The sequence below is a fragment of the Strix aluco genome, chromosome 17 (assembly GCF_031877795.1).
Source record: "Strix aluco isolate bStrAlu1 chromosome 17, bStrAlu1.hap1, whole genome shotgun sequence".
NCBI lineage: Eukaryota > Metazoa > Chordata > Aves > Strigiformes > Strigidae > Strix > Strix aluco.
The window spans coordinates 16,553,826-16,568,512 of NC_133947.1; the positions used below are offsets into that span (position 1 = coordinate 16,553,826).

Here is a 14,687-nt window from a genome sequence, read left to right on the forward strand (position 1 = left end):
GTTGGGGGGGCTCAAAACCTCACATGAACAAGAGGGGAATTTTTGGAACCTCCATTTCTGTTTTGGTGCCTGCTAAACAAAAACATTTCAGTTTTTAATCTGAAAATGCTGTTTATTTCAATTTTTAATCTGAAAGTGATGTTTTGATATATTTTTAAAAATACAATTTTTTACAACAAAACAATTGAACAGTTTAAAAAAGCCAAACCAACCCAAAAAAGTATTATAGACCCCCAAAAAATGGTCATACTGATCCCAAAACACTTATGCCAATTCCTTGGGAAAAAACAAACAAAAATTTAATTGCAGAAAAGCCTGAAAGAAGCAATCCTTTCCTAAGTTTATCCAGAAACTGAAAAATTTCTGTGTATGCAGCTCTCCCATCCTGGTCTCTGGGAGCTGTACTGTCTGTGGTGTGACTTTCCTTTCTCAAAGCTCCTGTGGATGAGGTGGCACTCACCAGAGAAAGGAAGGACCTGTCCCTCGTGCTCCTCCAAAGAGGCTGTATGCGAGGTAGACCTTGAACCCAGCTCAGCTGTGCCCAAGCTGTGAAGCCCAGGTCTGGAGCCTCATCCCAGTCCTGGCATAGGTGTGTGAAGCCCATTGCACGGAGATTTGCACAAAGGGCCTGGTTGTGCCACATGACGCTGCTTGTGCAGGATCACAGCAGAGCTGCAGGGAAACAGCCTCACCCAGAGCAGTTTTCTCTTCTGCTGGCTGCTGCCCTGTCCCTAAGCTGCCTGATCCATGCCCCTACCCCAGCGACCAGGGGCACGGCAAAGAAGCGTTGCCTGGCACATAATGTCCTTCATCATCACGTCCCCAACTCAACACCTTCTTTTTGAGAGGACAAGACTTGGCCCTACCCTACCATAAACCCTATGCCAAGCAGTGGTGCCACGCTGACTACAAACTCTTCTGTGATCCCCGCCCCCCCCAGCGAACATGTATTTCGCTGCCACTCCAATTTTATTTTTCCATAGCCTTACCTAGGTTGCATTATACCCTCCCTTGTTGTAGGCTGATCCTACACCTCTGTGTGCCCTAAAATGCCTACCCTCCAGGACGTGTTTGGACACAGGGTTTTGGCTTAGTCTGAGATGGAGGTGGCGAGTGAATGACTCTTGCAGTATTTGGCATGATTCATTCCCTTTGCCCAACATACTGATACTGCTTGGAACCAGCTGAGCATCGCGTTTCCCAGTTCCACAGCTCCCCCAGGGGCAGAGGTTGCAGGATGTTAGGCCAGAGCAGAGGTGACACAGCCACCTTAATAGATGTGTGCAGGGAACTGTAATTGGAGAATTTAATGACTCCTAGGAGAGAGGCACTGGTTTTGTGGCAAGGGGCTGGTGGACAATCACTTCCCCCCATGCAGCAGCATTCAGAGGACATGTAGGTGGCAGAGGAGGTATCAGTGCTGGAGGCAGGAGTGCCTTCAGCTGCTCCTGCCCTGTGGTGTGGGATGGTGCTCAGCTCTTCTTGCCCAGAGCAGCTGCACAGTGTCAGGAAGCTCATGGCTGAGCAGCAACACTTTGTCCTGGCCCAAAAAATTCACATGGGAGGAAATAAAAGAGGGACTTAAGAGGCTGAGATCTGGGAACTGGAGCACACCCAAAGCAGAGAACTGCCGCTTTGGTTACTCTTCTCCTTAACACAAGGACAAAGCATCATGGAAAGTGATCAAGGTGCAATCCTTTTTCCACAAGCAAAATTTGCCTGTGGAACTTGCTGCCATGAGATATCAGAAGCACAAAGCTAAGGAAGTTTCAAAAGAGAAAAAAACAAAACTGAAAGGAATGTGGATAAGGAGAATGTTTCTGCCTACAAGAAGGAAAAGCCAGTCTTTGGGTCCTCTGGAAAATGCAATGTCCAGGATACCACCAGCATGGGGCACCTCCTAGAAATGGCTCCATCCCAGCAGCATGCACATAATCCCTCCTTGGGCTTGCAAGGTTCCCCGTTACCTCTGCATGCTGGTCAGAGCAGTGTGAAAGTCGTACTGTCCAGCTCAGGCAGCCTGGGAGGGGAACTGCAAAGCCAGGCGGGAGCCACTGATGAAGGACACTTCTTCTCCAGTTTCAGTGTGCAAGAAGATGTACAGCTTCAGCAAGGCAACAGCCAGTTGTGGCTAAACACTACTGGAGTCAAGAAAATAGTCATCCTGGATTGGGGTGACCACCTATTCTACGGCCACCCAAAGTCTGAGAGCAGAAAGTGGCTTCTCTGCTGGGTGCTCATCCGTGTGCCATGCCCTGCACACGAGCCCAGTCCTACAGCCTCCATGGGAGGAACCTCCTGCCAAAGAACTAAGACACAGCGTCTTCTGGGAATAGTGTTTTCCCAATCTAGCAGATGCAGCAAAACCCCTTCTTGAAAGAGCTGTTTTCTACGGAAAAAACAATTGGCACACTAATTAAAAGTGACTGATTAAAGGGCTGAAAGGGAATTACTCATCTTGTTAAAGGCAGGCACCTGCAGAGCTCTTCTTGCTACCAGAGCGACAGCATCTGACAGCATCCTCCATACCACAGAGAGGACACCGCTGCTCAGCAGTGGCGGGTGCGTGAAGCAGCCCTGATCAGCGCAGCACATCCTCTCATCCAGCACAAACCCGCAGCCACCAGCCCAGCCCATTCCAAGGAGCTGCAGCAAATTGATCCACCGTGAGGCAGTGCCAGTCGGCGGCTGTCGCTGTGACAGCAGGCAGCGCAGCACATCGCACAGCAGAGCAGTGGGTGCCATGGCCAGGCTGGTCACACACAGCACGACCCCCTCCCAGCACGCACACTTGCCCTCTCTATTTCTGGGCTTCTTCTAGCACCAGCGTGATCTGCCCTTACTTGGGTTTGCCACAGACGGCTTCTCCATGTGCTTGTCCTTCTCCATCCCCTGCAAAGTGGTCATGCCAGAGCAGGGCTCAGGCAAGAAGAACAGAGCAGAGACCTGCCCCGGGGAGGTTCAAGTATTTCTGCCTCAGTGGCACCCAGTCAGGTGATGCAGATTATTCCAGATGTCATGCCAGGAGCTTTGCCAGAGCACTCAATACCACAGTGGGTCACCAGAGCTGGTGAAGGGACAAGGCTAAGGGTTTCTCAGCAGGAGCTATGCAAGCATGGGGCTTTCTGACATGAGTGGTTGTTTGGCAGACCTGGTTTAGGGATTTTTTGCTGAGATTTTGAGTGGCCATACCGGGTTGTGTCCAGCCCCAGCGAGAGATGCAGCTCTTTATCTCTTGTTAGCCTGACCAGACAAGCAGTGTCAGGGAGGGAGAGCAAGGAGCAGTGGCAAGGACAGATCGTTCAGGTCTCCTCTGCCACAGGAGATTAGGTCTTCCTCCCATGGGGCTCAGTGAGCGTGGTCAGGTCACAGGCACTTTGCAGCAGGAAACCCATCAGACCCCAACCAGGAACAGGCTCCTCATTTCCCTGGGTGAGGAGCCCAGCGAGAACAGACACTGCAGAGCCGCAGGCTGGGAACAGGCTGGGCAGCAGAAGAGGTGGCTCCAAGCCAGCTCCTCTGGCCTTCGCTTTGCTCTGTAGCCACATTTCATCTCTGGATGGCTCTCCCACCTGTACAATCAAACCCTGTGTCCTCTGGCTTTGCGTGATCAGCTGAAGGTTAAAATAAGAGCCGACAGAGACAGTGAGCATGTGCCAATCCATGACCGAATGTAAGTGCAGCTGTAGTCACAGAGGAATGTGCTCATCTTTGGCTTTGGGTCAATGTGCCTCCATCCTTTTCCACAGTCATGCATAGTCTTCTTGGAAAACCTCTTCCAGGTGCGCAGCCACCACTGCAGCCCATGTCCTGCCTAGGCTTGGGCTGTGGCCAACAAGTCTGTGGTGCCCTAAACCTGCCCTGCAGCCCCCAAGAGGGGTTTTACTTCATTGTCTCTCCCCTGGCTCAAGCCTGGTCGTGCTGCACTGGTGAGCAGCTAGCGCAGATCCGTTTCTAAGCCTGGTCTATCAGCAAGAGGCTGGAGGCAGCTGTTTCTTTTCCTTGCGTGCCTGGAGTTACTGCTGGCAGGGTTCACACCTTCCTTCTAGGCCAGCCAGGTGCTAACTTGGAAGGAACGTGGAGTTTCTTGGAAGAGGTGATGTCCAGGTGCTGATCAGTAGTAATGTTCTCCCATAGGGCCAGACACTCTCCCCTGACCTCAGCTCAGGCTTTAGGGAAGGAAAAAACCTGCGTAAAGGGTAGAACCTATGATGGGAAAGCATTCACCACTTGAGAAAGGCTGAGAGCCTCCCCCTGGCATTGAGGTGCTGTCTGTAGCTGGACAGGGGTCACCTGGGGCAGTGGCCTGTCTGTGGCCCATGCCAGGTTCCCAGGAGACAACCAACAAGCAGCTCCCTGATCTGAGCTGTACCTGCATCCATGCATTTCCCAGCCCTTCATAGACTTTCTCCCATGCTGCTGGCTGCATCTCAAAGCAGGGAGGCCACTCTAGGACTAATGAGCAGGGGGATCCCAGGCTTCTCCACAACACCTGGCTGGAGCAGGGGAGTTCCTCACTGCCTTACCTGGCCCAATAGAGGGTCTGGCATTTGCCCTCTCCAGCCTATGGGACTGGGCAGTCCTGGGATGACTTGTCCATCTGATGCTGTTCTATGTCTGTGGTACTCCCAGTGCTATTTTTAAGAAAAAAAAAATACTATAAATCTGCTCTGTCTCCTGGAAGATGTGAGCATGAAATCAGGGGCAGTGAGCATGTGCACGTGTCCCATTTATCACAGTCCCCCAAACCAGAAGTCACTTTTGGAAAGGTAGTAGCGACCAACAAAGAAATCCCTGAGTTTGTTTATCCTTCAGGTCTCAGAAGTGCATTTGAACTAAATATCTTGAGAAAAACTTCCCAGGTGACTTGAGCTTTTGCCCATGATGGAGAATGCACTGCTACTCTCAGCAGGACATAGTCTTTTTAATGGCTGATTGCTCTTTTTTGTTAAAAATAAAACCTTTCTTTGCTTGTGGTCCAGACTGAACCATCTTCAGCTGCCTGCCCCGGGATGCACATGGGGTGCTGGCTGCAGTGCTGAAGAGCTCTCTGTTGTCAGCCTTTTAAGGACTGGTGCTCTGCAGTTCAGTTGCTCACGTTCCTGGTGTGTCCCAGTGTGAGTCACATCGTGCAGTCCTTGTGGCTCTTCTCTAAAACATCTCCAGTTTATCAACATCCTCCCAGAGGTCAATCTGCCAGAAAAAGACCCTCTTTTCTAGAAAGATACTCTCTTTGCCACACACAGGCCCTGCTTCTACTGCAGTGTCCACTGATCAAAGCAGAGTCTCATTTTAACCATCATTTTGTACACATGTCTTATGTCCAGCTGTTTAGCCACCATGTCCCTCCAGTCCATCTTGGGGTCATGCTAGGATACAGTTCTCAGCACAAGTCTCTCCAGTTAAGTTCCTCATTACAAGGCAACCTCTTTTCCATGCATATCACAAAGACGCTTGCAGAGCAGGCTGGCAGGCTCACCAGGATGAGCTGGTGGGTTGTGGAAGGCCCCACACATTCTCCATCTTCTGCTTCCTGTGCTAGGACACAGATCTGTAAGTTTTACAGGTAGATATGACTCAAAAAGCTGACCTTGTCTGCCATGACATTCAGTGTCCCTCTTTGCACCCTCATTCCTCTCTAAAGGTGTTGATTTTAACATTTGCTGGTTTTAACACTCCAATTATGTGACACTCCTAGCCAGATTTCAGGAGCACAAATAGGTCAAAGTCATGTCCATGTGTGAGCAGAGTGTATTATCCAGGCTCCCTGGCATCTGTGTGAAGGCAATTAAAGAATTTCTTCTCTTCAAGTCCCTTGCTGTCTGGACCAATTTTATTCTCAACATCATGATGTCACGCTAATGAAGTCTTCTCAGTCCCTCCTACTTACCCTTCTCCTTCATTGTTTCGTATCCTACTGGTCTGTCCCACAGCCTCCTTGCTTCCCATGCCCTCAGAGGAAGGTGTTCCATCATGAACAGCATCTCATGGACCACTGCACCACACTGGACCCTGCCAGCTCACACCCTCATGCTGCCAGCTGGGCACTGCCACAGGAGCCACCTTCTTGTGGAGGCAGGCAGCTGCCCCAGCAGAGCCTCCAGCGTGGCCTGCCTCACCACTGTCCTCCGCACACCCTGGAGCTCTTGCCTGGGAGGTGCCTTGTTAGTGACTGGTGGACACCAGTGTATCTGGGCCCTGGGGAGGGAACATGCCACCCCACTGGGCAGTGGGATCCCTTGGTAAGAGCATCCATCTTCCCTGCTGGATGTCACTGTGGGCGTGATTATCTCACTGTGTGGACCAGAAAGGCTCAGTTCTGCTCCACCCAGCTCCATCTCCCATCCTCCACCGGGAACCTCAGAGCTGTTCTGCTGTTCCCATGCTAAGAATTGGTAACCTCCACCCACAGGGAATTATGTCCCCTCCTCTTTTCCCTGGTGCTGCTGGCCTGCCCAAGCTTCATTCTCTAGTCAGGCAGAGCAGACCCGAGTTGTCTGTTTATTTAGTAAATTAATGAAATAAAATTTAATGTAAGATCTTACCAGAAGGGAGGGTGGTATTTCTTTCAAATGAAACAGATTTCAGTTACTCAAACTCATTCTGTCTGAAGTCTTTCTCCTTCATGTACTCGCAAGCTCCAAGGCTTATGTCCAGGAGGTCTTGCCAGGTTCACCTGGGTACAGAAAGAAAGAAGAGAAGCGCCGCTGTTGAGTCCCCATTATGTCTCTGAGATTCCTCTTGACTGACGATGATGTGGGTTTTGGATCGGTCTTGTACACCTTCTAGGAGTCAATGGTCACAAAGGGTGCATCTTTTGCCTCAGCCTCTTGCTTACTTCAACTTCCATAAATCCTAGGCAATATTAGTGCACACTGTGTTTGTGTTCAGGGTACCTTCCTGTTGGGAGAGCAGGAAGAGGAACAGCACACGCACTGTGCTGTAACCTTGTTTCCCTCCTCCCATGACCCGAACAGAATTCTTCTGCTGACGAGTCACCTGTGTGGGGACCTTTGCAGAAGGCCAGCCTTCTGGGCTCGGAGAGAGGAACACATTCCTCATGGTTCAGCAAGACCTTGCCACTCTTCCCAGCTTTGCTCGATTGTTTCCTCTAGCTCTTTCACACACATATTTTTTCCATTCATACCTCCTTCAGAAGAATCTTAATCCTGGCTACAAATCTCTTCACTTACGAACAGCCATATCTCATCTGTGCTCTTCACTCTCTCTCCACAGCATCCTTTTTCCTTTCTTGAATGTGATATCCCTCAAATCAGGCCCCAAGCATCCTTCATACGAAATTCAGTTCTTTCTGGGAGACCCAAAAGAGCTGAATGTATTTGTTTTATCCAGAGAAATGGTTATGAGATTAGAGATACAAGAACACACATATATTTATTTTCATTATTTCTGTTGCTGGATTTGCACAGAATGATGCTATGGCCTATTTCATAAAGGAGAGCAGGCCAGAGGTTTGTAATGAGTATACGTGAACTTACAGTCTGTAAATCTAAGTATTAGAAGGAACTCAAGTTAGGGATGATAGCAGGAAGAGGGGAACATCGCATTCAGGAGCACTTGCTGTCACGGGAAGCCTGCATGCCTGGCTGTGCTCTTCACCCATCTCTTACTGCTGGACCTGCTAATCCCCTCTGTCCTTGTGGATGCCCCTGCTGTGCTCACAGGATCTTCACTCGGGCTCACAGCCTTTCTCCCATACCAGACCTCTGGATCCAACATGGGGCTGGCTGCAAAATAGAGAAGCCCAGGCAGCTCGCTTTGCTGCTTCCCTGACACGAGGACTTAATTTCTTCTCAAGTTTAACAAGAGCAGACATGGGCAGTTTGCTGAGGCTCTTTCATGTTTGGGAGAGAAGGAGAAAGTCCCTGCAGTGGGAGGTGAGAGACCAGCTGGGGAGGGACCTTCCTTTCTCACACAGATCCAGCCCGAAGTGCTGATTTTTGAGCCTGCAACATTTCACAGTATTTTCACTAAAATTAAATCCCAGCACCATCTGCACCTTCCCAGAAATGCCTACCATGAATGCTCTGATTGCCTTGCTCTGCTCAGGTTGTGGCCACACCAGTGTGGCCCTAGGAGTGGATGACTGGAAAGGAAAGACCATCCTGCCCTTCACGTTGTGCTGCCGTGTGAGCAGGCTGTGCTTTCCACTGCTCAGTCACGACTGAAACCCTCATCGACTCATCTGGAGACCCCAGCAGGCAATCGGATCCTTTACTCAGAGTTACCTCTTTCTGTCACTTGGCTGCAGTCATCTCTGAGGTGGCAATACCAGGGATCATGAATGCCAGATCAGTCTCTTCAAGGTCTTCTCCAGCCACATTTCAAGTCTGACAGAACCACATGGGCTACAGAAGGGCAGGTTGTGGCCCTTCTCTCCTAGACCAAGGCTTGGAGGAACAATAATCATGAACGGATTCTCCAGTGAGGTTTGGCTGCAGTGCATCTGAGGCCCTAGTTCACCAAAAGTGTCTTGAATCATGTGGGGAAGGGACATCAGTTCATCAGCAGGGCAGCCCTAAGCAAACAACAGCATGGGAACATGCAGACCCTGGAAGGACCCTTGGCTGCTTCCTCCAGCATCCTGTGCCCTCATTGGCTAGAAGCTCAGGGATGCCAGCTTGTCCCCCGTTCCCCACCATTCCCCTTGGTCTGCAATCCACTTGCCTGGGGTTCCACCACCTCTCATAGCAGTGTGTGTCCTTCCACATACCGTCTTCAATCCCACCCTCTCCACACAGCAGCTATGACGTCAGCAAGCTGCTCCTGAGAATGGGAGAAAGAGGGGGATGATAGAGGTGGATCTCTGGTGGTTAATGTAATGTAATTGTGCTGGTGGCATAATTGTTCATTTGCATTTCCTTGGGGCGTTGATGCTGATATTAATTAAAGGTAATTATAACACTATTTTCTCAGTGCAACGGTAGCATTAAAAGACAAAAGCAGTATTACAGACAAAAATGTTTCTTCCTCCAGAGCTTCAATGGCATCTTTTATTTTGAGAAATCTGCGGTAAGTGGAGACCTGGAGCCCAGGTACTGCTCCTCCCACATGTCAGAGTCACTCTGTGCGAAGAGGTCCCAGTGTCAGCAACATTCCTAGAGGTACTCCAGGATACCCTGAGAGTGCTGGTGACAGACACAGACAGGATGGGTGATGGTGGTACTGAACAGATACTTCCAGGGCAAGTAGCTACTGGTGGTGATACGGGATGCTGGACACTATGGTGGATACTTGTGCACCCAGGAGGGGTGCTGAGAACATTGCTAGCAGATGCTGATGATTCATGATGGACATTAGTGGCTCTAGTGATATATAGTGTTACCCTTCGTAACAGTACTGGTGGCATTAGAGCAGGAGAGCAATAGCTTTGCTGCTAGCAGATGGATGCTGATGCTATGGATGGCTGCAGGCAGCACTAGCCATGGATGCTGACTGTGCTAACGGCTACTGCAGGCTCTACATGTCTGGATTACTGGCTCAAACATAACTCAACTCGCTAGTAGCCAGAATTCACTTTTCATGTGGAGAGATCTGTGAAAGGGTTGGATGGTGTCAATGCAATTTCTGCTGCGTGGCCATCTGCAGCACCCAGACTCATCACACCTCGTCTTATCACATTCACACAGCACTGTGTTTAGTGCTGGCAGCAGCGGCCTATTGGCAGCAACCTGCAACCTCATTGACATCTCTGAGCTCAGGACTGTCTGAGTTTAGGATGTGGAATTGTCCGTTGTCTTCAAGAGCTGATGCCTCCAAAATAGAGGCCTTCTTGGTTAGCTGGAAGCATGTTTAGTGTACCTCCTGGATGGAGTGTCTGTCTCTGGTTTTCACAGCTAAATATCCATCAGCAGCAAGAAACTCAAAAAACAAGTGTTTTCGTGTAGAAGACGGGTGAGTTCTGGGGACAGATGTGACTGCCCTGTCTAAATAACAGCTGTCTTGTGCTTGGCTTTCCCAGGGTGTGTGCCTTTCCTTCAACCATTTCCTCTCCATTGTTGGGGTTCAAGTGGTACAGAGCTAGTGGGAAGGTGAAGAGGGTTTAGGAAGGCAGTCTTCTAACCTTCCCAGGCTTTCCATTCTTCTGTCTGCTGGGATATCCACTGTGAGAGTATCTGAATGACTCTTGAATACCAAATCCTCTTATTCTCTACCTGCACTGTACCTGTCCATCTATCTACTATTCATTTCCTTGGGACAGATTATAAGGAGGGCTGTTGAGCATGTTTGGAAGGAAACATGGTGCCGCTGTCATAATCCAGGCATACATTGCATCTGGGATGTCTGTAACGACACCCCGCCAGGCATGAGTTAACCCGCAGAGAAAACCACTTTTGCTGGGCAGTGCCAGGGTGAGAAAGCAGGATCTCATGGGCACTGCAATGTCCATCTCTCCTTTCTGGGGACAAAGAGCTGCTGTCTTATCACTGGCACTAGGGCACTGGTTTGGTATTTGTCTACTTCTCCAGAGAGTCAAACCCACCACTCAGATCCAGCTTTCCTAGAAAAATTGCAGAGGTTTGTATCCTTGTCCCAGCCTTCCGCACGTCCTCCCAGTCAAGAAACGAGGGTTCGCCTGTTTTAAAGCCCTCCTTGAGCAATAGGCAGGCCTTCTCAAGACCCAGATGACCTCCTCTGTTCAATTAGGAATGAAAAAATATAGCATCATAGGAAGGCTGATGCCTTGCTTTGAGTTACCGTGCCATTCCCACCCCTTGCTTCTCAGCAGCGAAAGGCTGAAACCCCAGATTGTCCCAGCACCATGCCCGCATCTTCTCAGTGCAGAATAGAAAGCATGCATGCAAACACACAAGCCTACCTTGGAAATTAATTGTTGTAAACCCCAAACAATATTTAATCTCACTGATAAAATAATTCAGGCTGTGTTCTCTGTTGTGACGGACATTAAGGAAACATTGGGGTTTCCCCCCATATTTATTTACTTTACTTTTCATACAGAGAGCATTTTTTTCAGTTGTTTGCAGCGTAGCTGATGGTGAATGACAATAAAGAAAGAAGTACAATGCTTTAGCTGCAATACAGTAGCACCTAGCGACCAGATGGAAAAGATTTAGCGTGAGCTGCTGAAGCAAAAGTTTAATGATCAGCATTGGTAGGGGAGAGTAAGATGCAGATTTTGGCAGATGTATAGCTAGAACACACCAAAGGTAACTGGCTGCCGTCTGCCACCCCAGTCAGGGGGTTTATCCCCAGAATTGTCCTTCCTGCCTTACCAGAATCTGTTCGCCCACAGCTCAAAGCAAAGTCAACAGCCCAGAAGATAAGTAATACGGAGAAACTGTCTGGGTAACCAGGATCAGATTAGGAAAGCCAAAGCCCTGATAGAATTAAATCTGGCCAGGGACATCAAGGGCAAGAAAAAAAAAGCTTTTATAAGTACGTTGCTGATAAAAGGAAGACTAGGGAAAATGCAGGCCCTCTCTGGAAGGAAAAGGGAGACTATCACATGGGATATGGAGAAGGCTGAAGTACTCAGACTTTTTTGCCTCAGTTTTCACCAGCCAGTGCTCCAGCCACACTGCCCAAGACGCAAAAGGTGAAGGTGGGGACTGGGAGAATGAAGAACCACCCACTGTACAAGAAGGTCAGGTTTGAGATCATCTAAGGAACCTGAAGGAGTACAAGTCTCTGGGACCTGATCAGATGCATCTGAGGGTCCTGAGGGCTAAGCCGCTATCAGTTATAGTTGAGAAGTCATGACAGTCTGGTGAAGTTTCTGCTGACTGGAAAAGGGGAAACATAACCCCCATTTTTAAAAAGGGAAATAAGGAAGACCTGGGGAACTACAGGTCAGTCAGTCTCACCTCTGTCCCCAGCAAGATCATGGAGCGGATCCTCCTGGAAAACATGCTAGGGCACATGGAAAATACGGAGGTGATTGGTGACAGCCAACATGGCTTCACTAAGGGCAAATCACACCTGAAAAATTTGGTGGCCTTCTGTGATGGGGTTACAGTGCTGGTGGACAAGGGAAAAGCAACTGACATCATCTACCTGGACTTGTGCAAAGCTTTGGACACTGTCCCACATGACATCTTTGTCTCTAAATTGGAGACACGTGGGTTTGATGGATGGACCTCTTGACAGATAAAGAATTGTCTTGACATTCACACTAAAAGAGCTGCGGTCAATGGCTCGATGTCCAAGTGGAGAGCAGTAACAAGTGTCGTCCTCAGGGGTCGGTGTTGGGACCGGCGCTGTTTAACATCTTTGTTGGTGACATGGACAGTGAGATCAAGTGCACCCTCAGCAGTTTTGCTGACGACACCAAGCTGTGTGGTGCGGTTGACACACTGGAGGGAAGGGATGGGCCATCCAGAGGGACATTGACAGGCTGGAGAGGTGGGACATGCAAACCTCATGGAGTTCAACAAGGCCAAGGGCAAGGTCCTGCCCATGGGTCAGGGCAATCCCCAGCACAAACACAGGCTGGGTGAGGAGTGGATTGAGAGCAGCCCCGAGGAGGAGGACTTCGGAATATTAGTGCATGTAAAACTGACTATGAGCCAGCAATGTGTCCTCACAGCCCAGAAAGCCAACCGTGTCCTGGGCTGCATCCGGAGCAGTGTGGCCAGCAGGTCGAGGGGGGGATTCTCCCCCTCTGCTCCGCTCTGTGAGACCCCCCTGCAGTGCTGGGTCCAGCTCTGGGGGCACCAACATCAGAAAGACACGGACCTGCTCGAGCAGGGCCAGAGGAGGCCACGAAGATGATCAGGGGGCTGAAGCACGTCCCTTGTGAGGACAGGCTGAGAGAGTTGGGGGGGTTCAGCTGGAGAAGAGAAGGCTCCGGGGAGACCTTAGAGCGGCCTCCCAGTACTTAAAGGGGCTACAGGAAAGGGGGGAGGGACTCTTGATCAAGGACTGTAGGGATAGGATGAGGGGTAAAAGTTTTAAACTGAAAGAGGGCAGATTTAGATTAGATCTAAGGAAGAAATTCTTCCCTGTGAGGGTGGTGAGACACGGGCACAGGTTGCCCAGAGAAGCTGTGGCTGCCCCCTCCCTGGAAGGGTTCAAGGCCAGGCTGGACGGGGCTTTGGGCAACGTGGGCTAGTGGAAGGTGTCCCTGCCCATGGCAGGGGGGTTGAGACTAGATGGTCTTTAAGGTTCCTTCTAACCCAAACCATTCTATGATTCTATGATCTCTGGTGAAGGACAGAGGGTTACAGAATCACCCCTGCTCAGGACAGTCAGCTCCTGACATGGCCAAGAAACCAAAATACAACCACAGGCAGCAAGGGAGTTCCTTAAGGGATTATTTCATGACAGAGACACAAGGGATGGGAAGTCAAAGATCACTTTCCCACAAAGGGGCTGGCCCCAGCCCTGTGCCCCTGAGCAAGAGGCCCAGGAATTTTGCATGTTCTTCTCCCCACCCAGCTGATTTCCAGTCCATCCTTCCAGTCTATGTGCAACACAGAGGGACATGGGAACCACTTCCGCATCTTCCTTCCCTCTGCCTCTTTACATAGGATGCTTTCTCACATTTGCCTTGTGCTTTTGCTAGGACTTAACGAAGACAACCTGGGTGTCAATCAGAGTCGTTGTGTCTTTACAGCATCAGGGTTATGGTCTGGGACATTTGGCAGGAAGACGCCAGTCTTCTCTTTGTGACCTGAGGACATTTTCCCTTTTCTCTCTGCCTGGCAGGTCTTCATGAGAGACAGCTCTGGAGCCCAGAGGGACACAAGGTTCACAGGATGCTGAATCTGGCCTAGTCCCCAAGCCCAGCAAGCTGTGAGAGGTACAGTATGGCCCAGGAATGACTTTGGGACTCTTGAGAAACAGTCAAGGGGCGGGGGGCGGGATGGCCAGACACAGCTGTGTGCTTGTGGCACAAGGGACAGCAGAGCAGGAGGGAGAAGGAGGCTGGGGAAGGGGAGCTGGAGATGGCGTTTCAATGACAACCCTCCCTCCATCTAGTAGTGAATCCTGCAACGTGCCCATCACTAAAATAAAGTTATGAAATCTAATACCGATTGCTATAGTAACGTCACGCCTCCGCGCTGACCTAGTTTGAGACAAAGGAAGTGTTCCCGCAGCTCTGAGCACATAGGAGGCTGCAGACAAGTCTCAGTCTGTTCTCTGGAAAGAATGGCAGAGGGAGCTGCTGGTTTTTCCCCACCTGCCTCCCCTTGGCTCAGGACCCTCAGGCAACATGAGCTGCTTGTCTCAGGCACTGAGCAAATCCACTGTGGGAGGGCATCTCCATCCTGCATCCCAAATGCAGGCAGGGCCCTGCCTAGCTCCATGTGGACCCACCTCGCTTCATCTGGACAATTAGGCAACAGGAATATCTGCTTTGGAGCAAAGCAACGTCCTTGCAAATCTGCAGGACCTGGTGGCGCAGCAGCCATCGCCCTTCAGAGCACCCTGTTACTGTTGTGCCACAAGCATCTAGGGCACGGAGCCTGTCCCCACCCTCCCAGCCGTCCCCACGTCCTCCTCATCTGCTTAGTCCTCGGTACCCCCAGTCCTGGGGCTGCTGCTTGCTCTGGTAGCACAGTGAGACAGGAGGATCCGGCTGGTGTTTTGGGGCAGGGTGGTAGCACAGAAGGCCAAGCAGAGTGGCCTGCCTTCTTCTGTGTCACAAGTTTTCAGTGCAGGTGTGGACAGCCTCCATGCCCGGGGGTCACACCATAAGCAAG

General features: G+C 50.4%; 1 protein-coding gene across 4 annotated transcripts in view; it reads left to right on the forward strand.

Moving 5' to 3' along the window:
- The window catches only part of DLGAP4 (DLG associated protein 4), a 153,100-nt gene that overhangs the window by 56,504 nt on the left and 81,909 nt on the right, over window positions 1-14,687 (forward strand). For all 4 annotated transcript variants that reach the window (XM_074842796.1, XM_074842793.1, XM_074842794.1 and 1 more), the window contains exon 2: window positions 13,690-13,783. The gene's annotated coding sequence lies outside the window, so the exon portion shown is untranslated. The remainder of the gene's footprint in view (window positions 1-13,689; window positions 13,784-14,687) is intronic.